Raw genomic sequence first — 21303 nt, forward strand, 5'->3', positions numbered from 1 at the left:
AGATTATTAATTTTAAAGTATTTCTTTAAGTTTCACTAAGAACAGAAGTATTCAATCGTTAAGTTTAAACCATCAAGCAAACAAATTTTCTCTTTACTAGGATGTGAAATTCTAGAGTAATGTTTTCAGAAATCTTTAATAGTTTGGAGTGATAAAATTTAACATGGGAGAAATGTACTAAAGAATGGTATTTTCAATAGCATTAAACTCGGTCCGACAATCTAACAAAAGCCATATAATAACAAGAGTTGCAAAAAGATTTAAAATATTACTTGTGAAATTCCAATATGAATTGGAGTAATATATTATACGCGAAATTGCGCGTATAATAAATACGTATATTACTTCGATTCATATTGGAACATATTCATTTTTGAACGTATCAAGAGTCAATCACGCGTATCTTTCCTAATTGCATATGTACTATATGTGCATTGTGCATTGCATATATACTGTTCTCTAATTGCGTATGTATCACCTTTGAATTATATGAAAAAGCGTGAAAATAAGAAACATCGCATTAAAACAATAAGAATTTCCCATAACTGTCAAATAATCCCTTCATGCACGGATAAAAAGTTAATGAACTTGGCGAAAATCAAACACGTAAAATTTCTTAAACAGAGCCAGTAAATGCTCTTAATATTCAAATTAAAATCACAAAAGCACTAAATCATGCGTTTTCAACACCTCGGTTTAATTTCACGAATTATAAACTGTCAATGTCAAATGTAAACATACCTGTCAGCTTAGGCTTAGTGGCTCCAGCAAACAAGAGAACTCAAAATTCACATTACACTTTTTATAATGTCTAATTCTTTTATAAATCAGCATTGAAATACATACAAGAACACATTTGAACACCAAAATTCACTCACACGGTCTTTTCTACCGAAATATTTCATAAAAATTAAAAGCTCATAAAACACACAAACATCATGGCGCCGAGCATGCGCAGAACTCCCCCAAAAATTGATATCGGAAAATTTTCTTCAATATCGAGTATGTGCCCACCAGCGGCCGAGCGTAAAGTCGATGAACACTGGTAATTCGGTTCGAGGCTCGACTCCCGCAAACGGGCTGGCTGCATGGGCGTTTTCGTGTTTTTCTCTATGTGTAACATATAGCTACCTAAGAGGAGGGATGCCTTCGCGGTAGACAAAAGTACCAGTGTTTATCGACTTCACCGCTGGGCCCACTGAGTATTGAGACTAATACAAATGTTTTAGAAGAGCTCGTCTTCATGATCAGCTTATTCTCGTTGCATTTAACATAATTCTAAGAACCTATTTTAGGCTTATAAATACAATGTTTAGTTCTCGATCACATACATGTTTTAAATACCACCTCTGAGAAGTCATAGATTGTCTTATAATTTATTTTTTTACGAAAATCTGTTCAAAGCTTCACTTAAAGCATGACTTCCTTTTTTTGAATTTTAGCCAAAATCCAGTACGTTGTTCTCATTGATATAAAATCTTAAATACCAGAATTTGAAAGGTTTTGTATTATATTTTAATACAGTTATTCATTAAAAACTGTTTTGTGCATCAAGTAAAGTACCACTTCTGGTTGTTCATTAAAGACTGTTCCCACATAGCACAAAAACATCCCTGGGATATCCCGAGGATGTTGCTCGCGGGATATGCGCACATCCTCAGGACATCCCGGAATATCCCGCAAACCTCCTCCCGAGTGCTTAATGTCACATCCCAGGATATCCTCAGGACATCCCACAAACATCCTAAACACCTCCCATTATATCCTAAAAACATCCTATCTATGTCCCATCGACAGCCTAGTGGATGTTATTAGGATTTAAAGTCCTACTTACTACATCCTCAGGACATCCCGTAATATCCCAATTTCCTCCTAAACTCATCCTCCTGAGTGCTTAATGTCACATCCTAGTATATCCTTAGGACATCCTATCTAGGTTCCACCGACAGCGTATGGGATGTTATCAGGATTTGAAATACTAGTTACAATATCCCTTTAACCTCTTAAATACATACTCTCAACTGCTTAGTGTCACATCCCAGTATATCCTTAGAACATCCTATCTAGGTTCCACCGACAGCGTATGGGATGTTATCAGGATTTGAAATACTAGTTACAATATCCCTTTAACCTCTTAAATACATACTCTCAACTGCTTAGTGTCACATCCCAGTATATATACAGAGGAAACTTCCAGTGAAAGTATGTAATGGTGTGATGATTTAAAACCTATTTATTTTACACAGATAGTCTCAAATCCTTCTCCTATGGTTACTATGGAAAAATCAGAAATGTTGAAAATATTTATAGAACTTATTTTGTTTTTAAATCTGAATTTGTGAATATATTAAAAATGAGCAAGGAAATTAAAATGAATTATTAATACAAAAAATTAAAACTGAAAATTTTGTTTTTATTTTTAAGATATTAAAAATCTTTCAATCATTTTTAAACATCTAATAGCCCCCAAATTGAATTATTCATAATTAAATTATTTTACAAAATCAGTTTCTAATTTCAATTAATTTGTATTAAAAATTCAGTAATAAAATTAGCAATTTAATAATCTTTACATAAATGAATCATCTTTCTTTAAAACATGTAAGGAATTTATAGTGTTTTGATGACACTTGGGAAATTGTTAAAAGGAATAAATTGTATTTTTAAAACTAAATCAATTCCTAGCCTCAGAATAAATAAATATGTTTTCGTAACATGAGAATGCTGCAGGCTTTTTTATATATTTAATATTTAGTTGTAAAAATTTGACATTATGTTAACAATTCTTTATATCATTCAAAAAGTAACTCAAGAAGCTCTTCTAAAATTCTATCTTTCTGATCATAGAATTAAAAAAAAAAAAAAAAATCTGAAAGCCCTCAGGTTTTAGCAGTCACTCAAAAGGGCTCAAAGTTTATGAGTGCATAGATTATCAGTACATTAAAATGAGCAATTATCATATATCAGAGCAGTCAATTTTTGCTTTCGTTTCGAGTCATTAGGATTTTTTTAGGGGCAGAAAAGAATAAAAATAGCAAACGCCTTCGCCGGGAATCGAACAACGGACCTCTGAAATACCGGCCCCGCGTGCAGAACCACTACACCATGAAGGATGCTAGGAAAGTGGGAGAAATACCTTATATACTCCCCTTTAGCAAAACATTTTATAAGATACTGACACCAGAAAGTTAAATATCTTCTATATATTTGAAAAAGTGATGATGAACTATATCATGTAATTATATAAAAATATTAAATGTTTTCAATTAGATATATCATGAATTAAATGCATTTTAAATCAATCAGATTATAAAGTAAAAAAATACATTGTTAAGAACTGTGTGTATTGCTTTTAAATAGCTTGGCTTGTTAATCTATAAGAGATTAAGATTTTAAAGGTAAACATGTTAAATTTTGCCAAATGGCAAGACTTGAATGAAAAGCGAAACAAGTTCACGATTGACAATATGAAGTCACATTTCGAGACTAATCACCCTTTTGGATTAAAAAAAAAAGTTCTGAAAATAATTTGCAATGGTTCATTGGTATTATTTTATGTAAAATTCAGTAAAATGAAATATACTAGTTGAAATCAGCACCAAATTAAACTTTGTAAATTCTAGCACATGTTAAAGGTTATCTCATCCATAATTTTATTACTAACCATTCATTTCTGAGCAAAATAAAACAGTAATTGCCATTTATATGACAATCAATATCAAAAATTTAAATCTGCATTTTACGCAACATAGAAAAACTCCAAAAGATCTACTGTTTACCATGCAATTAAGGCACTTTATTCTGCAATCAACTCTACCAGTTATTAATACTTCTAAGTATATTCAGTTTAGTCTTTCTGCTCAATATATGCTATGTAAAATTTTCCATACATTTAATAATTCATTTTACTTTGAGGTGAGCTTTTATTCAACTCTCAATGTCAACGAGAATATTTAGTTCATTTTTTATTCGGTCTCAAAAGAGAAACTAAAATACGTGGATTTATGAATCAAAATACATGAGAAATCACAGTGAGAAAAGCACTGCTACCTTAAACTGTGATTATATATAACAAATGCAGTGAATTATAGTTAAAAAATAGTGAAAATATTTATATTTCTGAACTATTTCATATATAACATTTTCAGTTTTGCAATTTAAGAACTTTTTTACGTATAGCAATTTTTTGAAATGTCTACAAATTTTTGTATTTTCAAGGAAAGCTTATTCTTTCACCTTTAGTATATAAGTAATGGTAATTTACCAGATAAAAATACTTAATGGGGAATACAGAAAAATATCTTACCTTTGCATACTTACCTTTGTGACTTCATCTGCAGAGAGACTAAAAAAAGTAGTTCAGCTAAATTTGCTATAATAAATATTCATAATAATGCTAAATCCTGCAATATCTATTAATATGACAAATTTTTGTAAACCTATTTATTTGGATGAAAAATAAACACATTCAGAAATTTATGGCACTATATTATGATTAACAGACGAAAAACACTTTTAAAAATTCAAAATAGTTTTTATTAATTCAAGTTATCACATTTTATTTGAATTCCTGAAAAACAATCTTATATCCGTGTATTCTTATGTATATAAGACATCTTGATAAACTGGATCTCTGCCATTGCCTTTCACAACACCTAAAATAAAAAAAAAAAAAACACTCACAATTACTATATGTGAATATAATCCATAATTAAATTTAAACAAATGACTATTAGAATGCAAATTAAAGGAAGCATTTAAAATATTTTAACATTTAGTACCTATAAACAGAGTAGCAATTATTTGATTATTCAATTATAGTAAAATAAACATGGGGGATGGCTTTCAAAATTTTTATGTCAGAAAATAAACTCAAACCACCAGCTGAACATATGAGCAGTTTTATCAATCAGCCACTGGTAGGTAACCTGGATGCCGAATCAATATATAAAGTTGCCAAAATAAAGAGAGAAACAAAATTATGATAATCACATCTTACCTAATCATAAAACAATTTTAAATTTAATGTGTAGGCAAGTCCAAAAAGAGTGAGAATGAATTTATTTTGCAACACAAAGTAAAGTTGTCTTGCAGAAGCAAAAAAAAAACTTGTCTCATGAGATTGGCAAGTAAAAAACAATTAACTGCATCTGGTAGCATTTATCTGACAACACATAAGTAATTGTTAGCTAAAATCTGATCATGATAAGCAATATGCAATTTTAAACTTTTGAATTTAAATGCAGAAATCTATCTAAGAAGTATATTTTATGTTGTAACAGTAGTAAATGAAAATGTGGCTAATCTTTACTGTACGGTACACTATACATATATACTTTTATATTTTTTTAGAAAGGGCTCAAAAAGACCATTCTAAAAACAGATTTCGAAGAACATGTTGGAAACAAAAGTCATAAACCATAAAAGAAATATTTCATTCAGAATTTTAATGTAAGAACCGTTTCTATTTTTAAGTTCTTTACTTAGGTACCCTTATCCATGAGAGAGGAACGCTTAGTCCAATGTACAATAAATTATCCTGAAATATTACGTCACTTTAATGAAATTATAGCAATATTTCACTCACGGAAAGAACATATTGTCTAGCTGCCGGGTTCGAGCCTAGCTTTAACACAGCAAGCCAAAAGACATCAAATGCCATTGAATGATACAGCATTTTGAAATGAAGCAAAACATTTAAATGCAATTTCGTGGAAGCACTATTGTAATTACCTACATACTAAAATTTTGAGCAAAAATTAAAGAAAACTAAGATACTCTTTTTCTTTAGAAGGAATCAAAGTCATATACTAATGTACGGATGCTCAACATATTGTACTATAAAACCTAAACATAGGAATAAAATTTTGTCAGCTATGTGAGATGTCCAATAAAGAGGAATTCCGTAAATTGTAGAATAGAACCTACGCCTGAAACCAGATGAACGGTAAAACATAATTCAAATACTTTACTTTTAGCACTGAAGAAGGTATTCTACATTAAACTGTCTTAATTCACATACAGGATTAGTAATATAATAGCTCAAAATATTGTAAGAACCAAACACGCATCACATAAACATTAAAAAAAATCTATATACATTTATTAGTGTAACGAGGGTTTATTATGAAATATTATAAGGTCACTTTCAATAAAATGATAGATATATTCACTCAGAGAAGGGACATTCTGTCTGGCTGCCTAGGTTACATCCCAGCTTTTGTTACAAAAGTTTCATAGAAGAAATTTAAAAATCCAGAAACGAAACTTATAAAGATATTATTGAACATACCTGGTTTTATGATTTAGCCATTCTTATATACATAATAACTAAATCTTTAATTTGAGGGGGAGGAGAGAACTAAACTCAAGTCTTTGAATTAAAGGTATTACATATTCATTTTAAATCAAATTAATTTTGTGAAAATATTACACAAATATAAGGAATATACATTTTTACCATAATGTAATGTACGTTTTGCCACTTTGAAAATCTCGAGAACTAAAGCGTGAAATATAAGAAAACTGAAACAAAAATTTGGAAAATCTCATCGAGCTTAAGCTAGTTTCTAAATTAGATGTTTTGAGTATATTTAAAATTAGGCCAACTACTTCATTCACTTCAAACCCATTACATAATACTAGTATTTAAGAAAAATGGTAAAAGATTGCAAATATGTTAAATAACAATTCTACTGATCTAGAAATGGAAGTAACTGATTTTCATCCTAATTAAGATCAAGAATATCACAAAAAGCCATTTGAATAGTCCTAGATCAGAAAATTCATGACCTGTTAAATTTGTAAAAAGACAAATTTCTGCTTTTGATCTACCAAAAGATGTGAAAGAGGATTTTCAACAACGAACTTGTTAAAAATCAATGTTCAGATACAGGATAACAAACATACATTCGAACAACTGCATGGATTTAGCCATAACATCACATGTACCAGAGGGAAAGAAAAACTCGCAGAAGAAATGCAGTGTACAAATTATAACATTCAAGCATTTCTAGTGGAAATAAAGTTAATATAAAACAAGAATTACCAGCCACAGATGCTTTTCACTCTGCACTCTTTCTCCATTCTTTTCATTCTCGTTCTTTTTCTTTCATGATATCATGTTCTGCAATCCAAGAGTGCACAAAAATGATGACAAATTACACTAGAAGAGGCCGGGGGGGCGGAAGGAATCATTAGATTTTAACTACTTTGAAATTAAAGAATAATTATACACAAACAGAAATATCTAATATTGTTTCTTAATATATAAAACTTCAAAAGTGGCCTTCTTTGTTTTAAATTCCAGCAATGTGCTACATTGTTACTAAAATCACGACTGCAGTCGATAGAAAAGCAATGATTTTCCTAATACGACAGAAGTACAAGAAGCGAAGGGGGGTTTTAATGTATGAGTACAACATGAACAATGAAAGAAAAAAAATTAGACAGTTATTACGGATACACAGAATAAAAAGGATAATGATCTTCGAGAAGAGTAAATAATTTCAGCGCTGGTAAAAGGTTGGTACCAAAAGACAATAAGCAGTTAATTTTAAATGACAAACAAACAAAATAAACTTTACTGTTAGCTTTGAAGCAGGTGTTATATATTAAACAATCTTAATTCACACACAGAATTAGTGACATAACAGATCAAAAAAGAGTAAGAATCAAATTCGCAATATATTAACATTAAAAGAGCTATACATGTATACTTTTATAGATTTTTTTTTTTAGAAAGGGCTCAAAAACACCATTCTAAAAACAAATTTCAAAGAACATCTTGGAAAAAAAAGTCATAAACCATAAAAGAAATATTTCATTCAGAATTTTAACGTAAGAACCGTTTCTATTTTTAAGTTCTTTACTTAGGTAGTCTTATCCAGGAGAGAGGAATGCTTAGTCCAAGGTACAAGAAATTATCCTGAAATATTACGCACTTTAATGAAATTATAGCAATATTTCACTCAGGGAAACAACATATTGTCTGGCTGCCCGGGTTCGAGCCCAGCTTTAATACAGCAAGTCAACACACATCAAATGCCAGTGAATGATACAGCATTTTGAAATGATGCAAAAAATTTAAATGCAATTTCGTGGAAGCACTATTGTAATTACCTACGTACTAAAATTTTGACCAAAAATTAAAGAAAAGTAAGATACTCTTTTTCTTTAGAAGGAAACATAGTCATATACTAATTTACATATGCTCAACGTATTGTACTATAAAACCTAAACACAGGAATGAAATTTTGTCAGCTATGTGAGATGTCCAATAAAGAGAAATTCCATAAATTGTAGAATAGAGCCTACGTCTGTAAACAGATGAACGGTAAAACATAATTCAAACACTTTACTTTTAGCACTGAAGCAGGTATTCTACATTAGACTGTTTTAATTCACATACAGGATTAGATATATAATAGCTCAAAATATTGTAAGAACCAAACACGCATCACATAAACATTAAAAAAAATCTATATATATTTATTAGTGTCATGAGGATTTATTCTGAAATATTATAAGGTCACTTTCAATGAAATGATAGAAATATTCACTCAGGGAAGGGACATTTTGTCTGGCTGCCTAGGTTCCATCCCAGCTTTTGTTACAAAAGTTTAATAGAAGCCAGAAACGAAACTTATGAAAAAATTATTGAACATACCCGGTTTTATGATTTAGCCATTCTTACACACATAATAACTAAATCTTTAATTTGAGGGGGAGGAGAGAACTAAACTCAAGTCTTTGAATTAAAGGTATTATAAATTCATTTTAAATCAAATTAATTTTGTGAAAATATTACACAAATATAAGGAATATGCATTTTTACCATAATGTAATGTACGTTTTGCCACTTTGAAAATCTCGAGAACTAAAGCGTGAAATATAAGAAAACTGAAACAGACATTTGGAAAATCTCATCGAGCTTAAGTTAGTTTCTAAATTAGATGTTTTGAGTGTATTTAAAATTAGGCCAACTACTTCATTCACTTCAAACCCATTACATAATACTAGTATTTAAGAAAAATGGTAAAAGATTGATAATATGTTAAATAAGAATTCTACTGATCTAGAAATGGAAGTGACTGATTTTCATCCTAATTAAGATCAAGAATATCACAAAAAGCCATTTGAATTGTCCTAGATCAGAAAAATCATGACCTGTTAAACTTCTAAAAAGATAAATTTCTGCTTTCGATCTACCAAAAGATGTAAAAGAGAATATTCAACAAGAGACTTGTTAAAAATAAATGTTCATATACAGGATAACAAACAAACATTCGAACGACTGCATGGATTTAGCCATAACATCGCATGTACCAGAGGGAAAGAAAAACTCGCAGAAGAAATGCATTGTACAAATTATAACATTCAAGCATTTCTAGTGGAAATAAAGTTAATTTAAAACAAGAATTACCAGCCACAGATGTCTTTTTGCTCTGCACTATTTCTCTATTCTTTTCATCCTCGTGCTTTTTCTTTCATGATATCATGTTCTGCAATCCAAGAGTGCACAGAAATGATGACAAATTACACTAGAAGAGGCCAAGGACGGGAAAGGTATCATTAGATTTTAACTACTTTGAAATTAAAGAATAATTATACACAAACAGAAATATATAATATTGTTTCTTAATATATAAAACTTCAAAGGTAGCCTTCTTTGTTTCCAATTCCAGCAACGTGCTACATTGTTAATAAAATCATGACTGCAGTTGAGAGAAAAGCAAATGATTTTCCTAATACGACAGAAGTACAGTAAGCGAAGAGGGTTTTTAATGTATGGGTACAACATGAACAATGAAAGAAAAAAATTAGACAGTTATTACGGATACACAGAATAAAAGGGATAATGATCTTCGTGAAGAGTAAATAATTTCAGCGCTGGAAAAAAGATGGCACCAAAAGACAAGAAGCAGGTAATTTTAAATGACAAATAAACAAAATGAAATTTACTGTTAGCTTTGAAGCAGGTGATATATATTAAACTATCTTAATTCACACAGAGAATTAGTGACATAACAGATCAAACTCGCAATATATTAACATTAAAAGAGCTATACATATATACTTTTATAGATTTTTTTCTTTTAGAAAGGGCTCAAAAACACCATTCTAAAAACAAATTTCAAAGAACATCTTGGAAACAAAAGTCATAAACCATAAAAGAAATATTTCATTCAGAATTTTAACGTAAGAACCGTTTCTATTTTTAAGTTCTTTACTTAGGTAGTCTTATCCACGAGAGAGGAATGCTTAGTCCAATGTACAATAAATTATCCTGAAATATTACGCCACTTTAATGAAATTATAGCAAAATTTCACTCACGGAAAGAACATATTGTCTGGCTGCCCGGGTTCGAGCCCAGCTTTAATACAGAAGGCCAAAACACATCAAATTCCTTTGAATGATACAGCATTTTGAAATGATGCAAAAAATTTAAATGCAATTTCGTGGAAGCACTATTGTAATTACCTACATACTAAAATTTTGACCAAAAATTAAAGAAAAGTAAGATACTCTTTTTCTTTAGAAGGAAACATAGTCATATACTAATTTACATATGCTCAACGTACTGTACTATAAAACCTAAACATATTAATGAAATTTTGTCAGCTATGTGAAATGTCCAATAAAGAGAAATTCCGTAAATTGTAGAACAGAGCCTACGTCTGTAAACAGATGAACGGTAAAACATAATTCAAATACTTTACTTTTTGCACTGAAGCAGGTATTCTACATAAAACTGTCTTAATTCACATACAGAATTAGATATATAATAGCTCAATATATTGTAAGAACCAAACACGCATTACATAAACATTAAAAAAAATCTATATACATTTATTAGTGTCACGAGGATTTATTCTGAAATATTATAAGGTCACTTTCAATGAAATGATAGAAATATTCACTCAGGGAAGGGACATTCTGTCTGGCTGCCTAGGTTCCATCCCAGCTTTTGTTACAAAAGTTTAATAGAAGAATTTTAAAAATCCAGAAACGAAACTTATGAAAAAATTATTGAACATACCTGGTTTTATGATTTAGCCATTCTTACATACATAATACTTAAATCTTTAATTTGAGGGGGAGGAGAGAACTAAACTCAAGTCTTTGAATTAAAGGTATTATAAATTCATTTTAAATCAAATTAATTTTGTAAAAATATTACACAAATATAAGGAATATACATTTTTACCATAATGTAATGTACGTTTTGCCACTTTGAAAATCTCGAGAGCTAAAGCGTGAAATATAAGAAAACTGAAACAAACATTTGGAAAATCTCATCGAGCTTAAGTTAGTTTCTAAATTAGATGTTTTGAGTGTATTTAAAATTAGGCCAACTACTTCATTCACTTCAAACCCATTACATAATACTAGTATTTAAGAAAAATGGTAAAAGATTGCAAATATGTTAAATAACAATTCTACTGATCTAGAAATGGAAGTAACTGATTTTCATCCTAATTAAGATCAAGAATATCACAAAAAGCCATTTGAATAGTCCTAGATCAGAAAATTCATGACCTGTTAACTTCTAAAAAGATAAATTTCTGCTTTCGATCTACTAAAAGATGTGAAAGAGGATTTTCAACAAGGAACTTGTTAAAAATCAATGTTCATATACAGGATAACAAACAAACATTCGAACGACTGCATTGATTTAGCCATAACATCGCATGTACCAGAGGGAAAGAAAAACTCGCAGAAGAAATGCATTGTACAAATTATAACCTTCAAGCATTTCTAGTGGAAATAAAGTTAATTTAAAACAAGAATTACCAGCCACAGATGTCTTTTTGCTCTGCACTATTTCTCCATTCTTTTCATCCTCATGCCTTTTCTTTCATGATATCATGTTCTGCAATCCAAGAGTGCACAGAAATGATGACAAATTACACTAGAAGAGGCCAAGGGGGGGGGAAGGAAGGTATCATTAGATTTTAACTACTTTGAAATTAAAGAATAATTATACACAAACAGAAATATATAATATTGTTTCTTAATATATAAAACTTCAAAGGTAGCCTTCTTTGTTTTCAATTCCAGCAACGTGCTACATTGTTAATAAAATCATGACTGCAGTCGATAGAAAAGCAAATGATTTTCCTAATACGACAGAAGTACAGTAAGCGAAGAGGGTTTTTAATGTATGGGTACAACATGAACAATGAAAGAAAAAAATTAGACAGTTATTACAGATACACAGAATAAAAGGGATAATGATCTTCGAGATGAGTAAATAATTTCAGCGCTGGTAAAAAGATGGCACCAAAAGACAAGAAGCAGGTAATTTTAAATGACAAATAAACAAAATAAACTTTACTGTTAGCTTTGAAGCAGGTGATATATATTAAACTATCTTAATTCACACAGAGAATTAGTGACATAACAGATCAAACTCGCAATATATTAACATTAAAAGAGCTATACATATATACTTTTATAGATTTTTTTCTTTTAGAAAGGGCTCAAAAACACCATTCTAAAAACAAATTTCAAAGAACATCTTGGAAACAAAAGTCATAAACCATAAAAGAAATATTTCATTCAGAATTTTAACGTAAGAACCGTTTCTATTTTTAAGTTCTTTACTTAGGTAGTATTATCCACGAGAGAGGAATGCTTAGTCCAATATACAAGAAATTATCCTGAAATATTACGCCACTTTAATAAAATTATAGCAAAATTTCACTCACGGAAAGAACATATTGTCTGGCTGCCCGGGTTCAAGCCCAGCTTTAATACAGAAGGCCAAAACACATCAAATTCCATTGAATGATACAGCATTTTGAAATGATGCAAAAAATTTAAATGCAATTTCGTGGAAGCACTATTGTAATTACCTACGTACTAAAATTTTGACCAAAAATTAAAGAAAAGTAAGATACTCTTTTTCTTTAGAAGGAAACATAGTCATATACTAATTTACATATGCTCAACGTATTGTACTATAAAACCTAAACATAGGAATGAAATTTTGTCAGCTATGTGAGATGTCCAATAAAGAGAAATTCCGTAAATTGTAGAACAGAGCCTACGTCTGTAAACAGATGAACGGTAAAACATAATTCAAATACTTTACTTTTAGCACTGAAGCAGGTATTCTACATTAAACTGTCTTAATTCACATACAGAATTAGATATATAATAGCTCAATATATTGTAAGAACCAGACACGCATTACATAAACATTAAAAAAAATCTATATACATTTATTAGTGTCACGAGGATTTATTCTGAAATATTATAAGGTCACTTTCAATGAAATGATCGAAATATTCACTCAGGGAAGGGACATTCTGTCTGGCTGCCTAGGTTCCATCCCAGCTTTTGTTACAAAAGTTTAATAGAAGAATTTTAAAAATCCAGAAACGAAACTTATGAAAAAATTATTGAACATACCTGGTTTTATGATTTAGCCATTCTTACATACATAATACTTAAATCTTTAATTTGAGGGGGAGGAGAGAACTAAACTGAAGTCTTTGAATTAAAGGTATTATAAATTCATTTTAAATCAAATTAATTTTGTAAAAATATTACACAAATATAAGGAATATACATTTTTACCATAATGTAATGTACGTTTTGCCACTTCGAAAATCTCGAGAACTAAAGCGTGAAATATAAGAAAACTGAAACAAACATTTGGAAAATCTCATCGAGCTTAACTTAGTTTCTAAATTAGATGTTTTGAGTGTATTTAAAATTAGGCCAACTACTTCATTCACTTCAAACCCATTACATAATACTAGAATTTAAGAAAAATGGTAAAAGATTGCAAATATGTTAAATAACAATTCTACTGATCTAGAAATGGAAGTAACTGATTTTCATCCTAATTAAGATCAAGAATATCACAAAAAGCCATTTGAATAGTCCTAGATCAGAAAATTCATGACCTGTTAAACTAATAAAAAGATAAATTTCTGCTTTCGATCTACCAAAAGATGTGAAAGAGGATTTTCAACAAGGAACTTGTTAAAAATCAATGTTCATATACAGGATAAGAAACAAACATTCGAACGACTGCATTGATTTAGCCATAACATGGCATGTACCAGAGGGAAAGAAAAACTCGCAGAAGAAATGCAGTGTACAAATTATAACATTCAAGCATTTCTAGTGGAAATAAAGTTAATTTAAAACAAGAATTACCAGCCACAGATGTCTTTTTGCTCTGCACTATTTCTCTATTCTTTTCATCCTCGTGCTTTTTCTTTCATGATATCATGTTCTGCAATCCAAGAGTGCACAGAAATGATGACAAATTACACTAGAAGAGGCCAAGGACGGGAAAGGTATCATTAGATTTTAACTACTTTGAAATTAAAGAATAATTATACACAAACAGAAATATATAATATTGTTTCTTAATATATAAAACTTCAAAGGTAGCCTTCTTTGTTTTCAATTCCAGCAACGTGCTACATTGTTAATAAAATCATGACTGCAGTCGATAGAAAAGCAAATGATTTTCCTAATACGACAGAAGTACAGTAAGCGAAGAGGGTTTTTAATGTATGGGTACAACATGAACAATGAAAGAAAAAAATTAGACAGTTATTACAGATACACAGAATAAAAGGGATAATGATCTTCGAGATGAGTAAATAATTTCAGCGCTGGTAAAAAGATGGCACCAAAAGACAAGAAGCAGGTAATTTTAAATGACAAATAAACAAAATAAACTTTACTGTTAGCTTTGAAGCACGTGATATATATTAAACTATCTTAATTCACACAGAGAATTAGTGACATAACAGATCAAACTTGCAATATATTAACATTAAAAGAGCTATACATATATACTTTTATAGATTTTTTTTCTTTTAGAAAGGGCTCAAGAACACCATTCTAAAAACAAATTTCAAAGAACATCTTGGAAACAAAAGTCATAAACCATAAAAGAAATATTTCATTCAGAATTTTAACGTAAGAACCGTTTCTATTTTTAAGTTCTTTACTTAGGTAGTCTTATCCACGAGAGAGGAATGCTTAGTCCAATGTACAAGAAATTATCCTGAAATATTACGCCACTTTAATGAAATTATAGCAAAATTTCACTCACGGAAAGAACATATTGTCTGGCTGCCCGGGTTCGAGCCCAGCTTTAATACAGAAGGCCAAAACACATCAAATTCCATTGAATGATACAGCATTTTGAAATGATGCAAAAAATTTAAATGCAATTTCGTGGAAGCACTATTGTAATTACCTACGTACTAAAATTTTGACCAAAAATTAAAGAAAAGTAAGATACTCTTTTTCTTTAGAAGGAAACATAGTCATATACTAATTTACATATTCTCAACGTATTGTACTATAAAACCTAAACATAGGAATGAAATTTTGTCAGCTATGTGAGATGTCCAATAAAGAGAAATTCCGTAAATTGTAGAACAGAGCCTACGTCTGTAAACAGATGAACGGTAAAACATAATTCAAATACTTTACTTTTCGCACTGAATCAGGTATTCTACATTAGACTGTTTTAATTCACATTCAGGATCAGATATATAATAGCTCAATATATTGTAAGAACCAAACACGCATTACATAAACATTAAAAAAAATCTATATACATTTATTAGTGTCACGAGGATTTATTCTGAAATATTATAAGGTCACTTTCAATGAAATGATCGAAATATTCACTCAGGGAAGGGACATTCTGTCTGGCTGCCTAGGTTCCATCCTAGCTTTTGTTACAAAAGTTTCATAGAAGAATTTTAAAAATCCAGAAACGAAACTTATAAAGAAATTATTGAACATACCTGGTTTTATGATTGAGACATTCTTACATACATAATAACTAAATCTTAAACTTGAGGGGGAGGAGAGAACTAAACTCAAGTCTTTGAATTAAAGGTATTATAGATTCATTTTAAATCAAATTAATTTTGTGAAAATATTACACAAATATAAGGAACATACATTTTTACCATAATGTAATGTACGTTTTGCCACTTTGAAAATCTCGAGAACTAAAGCGTGAAAGATAAGAAAACTGAAACAAACATTTGGAAAATCTCATCGAGCTTAACTTAAGTTTCTAAATTAGATGTTTTGAGTGTATTTAAAATTAGGCCAACTATTCATTCACTTCAAACCCATTACATAATACTAGAATTTAAGAAAAATGGTAAAAGATTGCAAATATGTTAAATAACAATTCTACTGATCTAGAAATGGAAGTAACTGATTTTCATCCTAATTAAGATCAAGAATATCACAAAAAGCCATTTAAATAGTCCTAGATCAGAAAATTCATCACCTGTTAAACTTCTAAAAAGATAAATTTCTGCTTTCGATCTACCAAAAGATGTGAAAGAGGATTTTCAACAAGGAACTTGTTAAAAATCAATGTTCATATACAGGATAAGAAACAAACATTCGAACGACTGCATGGATTTAGTCATAACATCGCATGTACCAGAGGGAAAGAAAAACTCGCAGAAGAAATGCAGTGTACAAATTATAACATTCAAGCATTTCTAGTGGAAATAAAGTTAATTTAAAACAAGAATTACCAGCCACAGATGTCTTTTTGCTCTGCACTATTTCTCCATTCTTTTCATCCTCGTGCTTTTTCTTTCATGATATCATGTTCTGCAATCCAAGAGTGCACAGAAATGATGACAAATTACACTAGAAGAGGCCAAGGGGGGGAAGGTATCATTAGATTTTAACTACTTTAAAATTAAAGAATAATTATACACAAACAGAAATATATAATATTGTTTCTTAATATATAAAACTTCAAAGGTAGCCTTCTTTGTTTTCAATTCCAGCAACGTGCTACATTGTTAATAAAATCATGACTGCAGTCGATAGAAAAGCAAATGATTTTCCTAATACGACAGAAGTACAGTAAGCGAAGAGGGTTTTTAATGTATGGGTACAACATGAACAATGAAAGAAAAAAATTAGACAGTTATTACGGATACACAGAATAAAAGGGATAATGATCTTCGAGATGAGTAAATAATTTCAGCGCTGGTAAAAAGATGGCACCAAAAGACAAGAAGCAGGTAATTTTAAATGACAAATAAACAAAATAAACTTTACTGTTAGCTTTGAAGCAGGTGATATATATTTAACTATCTTAATTCACACAGAGAATTAGTGACATAACAGATCAAACTCGCAATATATTAACATTAAAAGAGCTATACATATATACTTTTATAGATTTTTTTCTTTTAGAAAGGGCTCAAAAACACCATTCTAAAAACAAATTTCAAAGAACATCTTGGAAACAAAAGTCATAAACCATAAAAGAAATATTTCATTCAGAATTTTAACGTAAGAACCGTTTCTATTTTTAAGTTCTTACTTAGGTAGTCTTATCCACGAGAGAGGAATGCTTAGTCCAATGTACAAGAAATTATCCTGAAATATTACGCCACTTTAATGAAATTATAGCAAAATTTCACTCACGGAAAGAACATATTGTCTGGCTGCCCGGGTTCGAGCCCAGCTTTAATACAGAAGGCCAAAACACATCAAATTCCATTGAATGATACAGCATTTTGAAATGATGCAAAAAATTTAAATGCAATTTCGTGGAAGCACTATTGTAATTACCTACGTACTAAAATTTTGACCAAAAATTAAAGAAAAGTAAGATACTCTTTTTCTTTAGAAGGAAACATAGTCATATACTAATTTACATATGCTCAACGTATTGTACTATAAAACCTAAACATAGGAATGAAATTTTGTCAGCTATGTGAGATGTCCAATAAAGAGAAATTCCGTAAATTGTAGAACAGAGCCTACGTCTGTAAACAGATGAATGGTAAAACATAATTCAAATACTTTACTTTTAGCACTGAAGCAGGTATTCTACATTAAACTGTCTTAATTCACATACAGAATTAGATATATAATAGCTCAATATATTGTAAGAACCAGACACGCATTACATAAACATTAAAAAAAATCTATATACATTTATTAGTGTCACGAGGATTTATTCTGAAATATTATAAGGTCACTTTCAATGAAATGATCGAAATATTCACTCAGGGAAGGGACATTCTGTCTGGCTGCCTAGGTTCCATCCCAGCTTTTGTTACAAAAGTTTAATAGAAGAATTTTAAAAATCCAGAAACGAAACTTATGAAAAAATTATTGAACATACCTGGTTTTATGATTTAGCCATTCTTACATACATAATACTTAAATCTTTAATTTGAGGGGGAGGAGAGAACTAAACTGAAGTCTTTGAATTAAAGGTATTATAAATTCATTTTAAATCAAATTAATTTTGTAAAAATATTACACAAATATAAGGAATATACATTTTTACCATAATGTAATGTACGTTTTGCCACTTTGAAAATCTCGAGAACTAAAGCGTGAAATATAAGAAAACTGAAACAAACATTTGGAAAATCTCATCGAGCTTAACTTAGTTTCTAAATTAGATGTTTTGAGTGTATTTAAAATTAGGCCAACTACTTCATTCACTTCAAACCCATTACATAATACTAGAATTTAAGAAAAATGGTAAAAGATTGCAAATATGTTAAATAACAATTCTACTGATCTAGAAATGGAAGTAACTGATTTTCATCCTAATTAAGATCAAGAATATCACAAAAAGCCATTTGAATAGTCCTAGATCAGAAAATTCATGACCTGTTAAACTAATAAAAAGATAAATTTCTGCTTTCGATCTACCAAAAGATGTGAAAGAGGATTTTCAACAAGGAACTTGTTAAAAATCAATGTTCATATACAGGATAAGAAACAAACATTCGAACGACTGCATTGATTTAGCCATAACATCGCATGTACCAGAGGTAAAGAAAAACTCGCAGAAGAAATGCAGTGTACAAATTATAACATTCAAGCATTTCTAGTGGAAATAAAGTTAATTTAAAACAAGAATTACCAGCCACAGATGTCTTTTTGCTCTGCACTATTTCTCTATTCTTTTCATCCTCGTGCTTTTTCTTTCATGATATCATGTTCTGCAATCCAAGAGTGCACAGAAATGATGACAAATTACACTAGAAGAGGCCAAGGACGGGAAAGGTATCATTAGATTTTAACTACTTTGAAATTAAAGAATAATTATACACAAACAGAAATATATAATATTGTTTCTTAATATATAAAACTTCAAAGGTAGCCTTCTTTGTTTTCAATTCCAGCAACGTGCTACATTGTTAATAAAATCATGACTGCAGTCGATAGAAAAGCAAATGATTTTCCTAATACGACAGAAGTACAGTAAGCGAAGAGGGTTTTTAATGTATGGGTACAACATGAACAATGAAAGAAAAAAATTAGACAGTTATTACAGATACACAGAATAAAAGGGATAATGATCTTCGAGATGAGTAAATAATTTCAGCGCTGGTAAAAAGATGGCACCAAAAGACAAGAAGCAGGTAATTTTAAATGACAAATAAACAAAATAAACTTTACTGTTAGCTTTGAAGCACGTGATATATATTAAACTATCTTAATTCACACAGAGAATTAGTGACATAACAGATCAAACTCGCAATATATTAACATTAAAAGAGCTATACATATATACTTTTATAGATTTTTTTTCTTTTAGAAAGGGCTCAAGAACACCATTCTAAAAACAAATTTCAAAGAACATCTTGGAAACAAAAGTCATAAACCATAAAAGAAATATTTCATTCAGAATTTTAACGTAAGAACCGTTTCTATTTTTAAGTTCTTTACTTAGGTAGTCTTATCCACGAGAGAGGAATGCTTAGTCCAATGTACAAGAAATTATCCTGAAATATTACGCCACTTTAATGAAATTATAGCAAAATTTCACTCACGGAAAGAACATATTGTCTGGCTGCCCGGGTTCGAGCCCAGCTTTAATACAGAAGGCCAAAACACATCAAATTCCATTGAATGATACAGCATTTTGAAATGATGCAAAAAATTTAAATGCAATTTCGTGGAAGCACTATTGTAATTACCTACGTACTAAAATTTTGACCAAAAATTAAAGAAAAGTAAGATACTCTTTTTCTTTAGAAGGAAACATAGTCATATACTAATTTACATATGCTCAACGTATTGTACTATAAAACCTAAACATAGGAATGAAATTTTGTCAGCTATGTGAGATGTCCAATAAAGAGAAATTCCGTAAATTGTAGAACAGAGCCTACGTCTGTAAACAGATGAACGGTAAAACATAATTCAAATACTTTACTTTTAGCACTGAAGCAGGTATTCTACATTAAACTGTCTTAATTCACATACAGAATTAGATATATAATAGCTCAATATATTGTAAGAACCAGACACGCATTACATAAACATTAAAAAAAATCTATATACATTTATTAGTGTCACGAGGATTTATTCTGAAATATTATAAGGTCACTTTCAATGAAATGATCGAAATATTCACTCAGGGAAGGGACATTCTGTCTGGCTGCCTAGGTTCCATCCCAGCTTTTGTTACAAAAGTTTAATAGAAGAATTTTAAAAATCCAGAAACGAAACTTATGAAAAAATTATTGAACATACCTGGTTTTATGATTTAGCCATTCTTACATACATAATACTTAAATCTTTAATTTGAGGGGGAGGAGAGAACTAAACTGAAGTCTTTGAATTAAAGGTATTATAAATTCATTTTAAATCAAATTAATTTTGTAAAAATATTACACAAATATAAGGAATATACATTTTTACCATAATGTAATGTACGTTTTGCCACTTCGAAAATCTCGAGAACTAAAGCGTGAAATATAAGAAAACTGAAACAAACATTTGGAAAATCTCATCGAGCTTAACTTAGTTTCTAAATTAGATGTTTTGAGTGTATTTAAAATTAGGCCAACTACTTCATTCACTTCAAACCCATTACATAATACTAGAATTTAAGAAAAATGGTAAAAGATTGCAAATATGTTAAATAACAATTCTACTGATCTAGAAATGGAAGTAACTGATTTTCATCCTAATTAAGATCAAGAATATCACAAAAAGCCATTTGAATAGTCCTAGATCAGAAAATTCATGACCTGTTAAACTAATAAAAAGATAAATTTCTGCTTTCGATCTACCAAAAGATGTGAAAGAGGATTTTCAACAAGGAACTTGTTAAAAATCAATGTTCATATACAGGATAAGAAACAAACATTCGAACGACTGCATTGATTTAGCCATAACATGGCATGTACCAGAGGGAAAGAAAAACTCGCAGAAGAAATGCAGTGTACAAATTATAACATTCAAGCATTTCTAGTGGAAATAAAGTTAATTTAAAACAAGAATTACCAGCC

The 21303-nt window shown here is 30.0% G+C and overlaps 1 long non-coding RNA gene across 3 annotated transcripts in view; it reads right to left on the reverse strand.

Moving 5' to 3' along the window:
* Positions 1-4438: 4438 nt before the first annotated feature.
* The window catches only part of LOC146993069 (uncharacterized), a 129091-nt gene continuing 112226 nt past the window's right edge, over positions 4439-21303 (reverse strand). For 2 of the 3 annotated variants that reach the window (XR_015038474.1, XR_015038472.1), the window contains 2 exons: positions 7049-7165; positions 4439-4655 (listed from right to left, as the gene is read on the reverse strand). This is a non-coding gene — a long non-coding RNA (uncharacterized LOC146993069). Of the gene's footprint in view, positions 4656-7048; positions 7166-9424; positions 9543-14176; positions 14290-21303 lie in introns of those variants that run through there. The other variant, XR_015038473.1, reaches the window with a different exon arrangement.

This window comes from Stegodyphus dumicola, chromosome X1 (genome assembly GCF_044657685.1).
Source record: "Stegodyphus dumicola isolate Sdum_Otavi_A_Nest chromosome X1, ASM4465768v1".
Lineage (NCBI taxonomy): Eukaryota > Metazoa > Arthropoda > Arachnida > Araneae > Eresidae > Stegodyphus > Stegodyphus dumicola.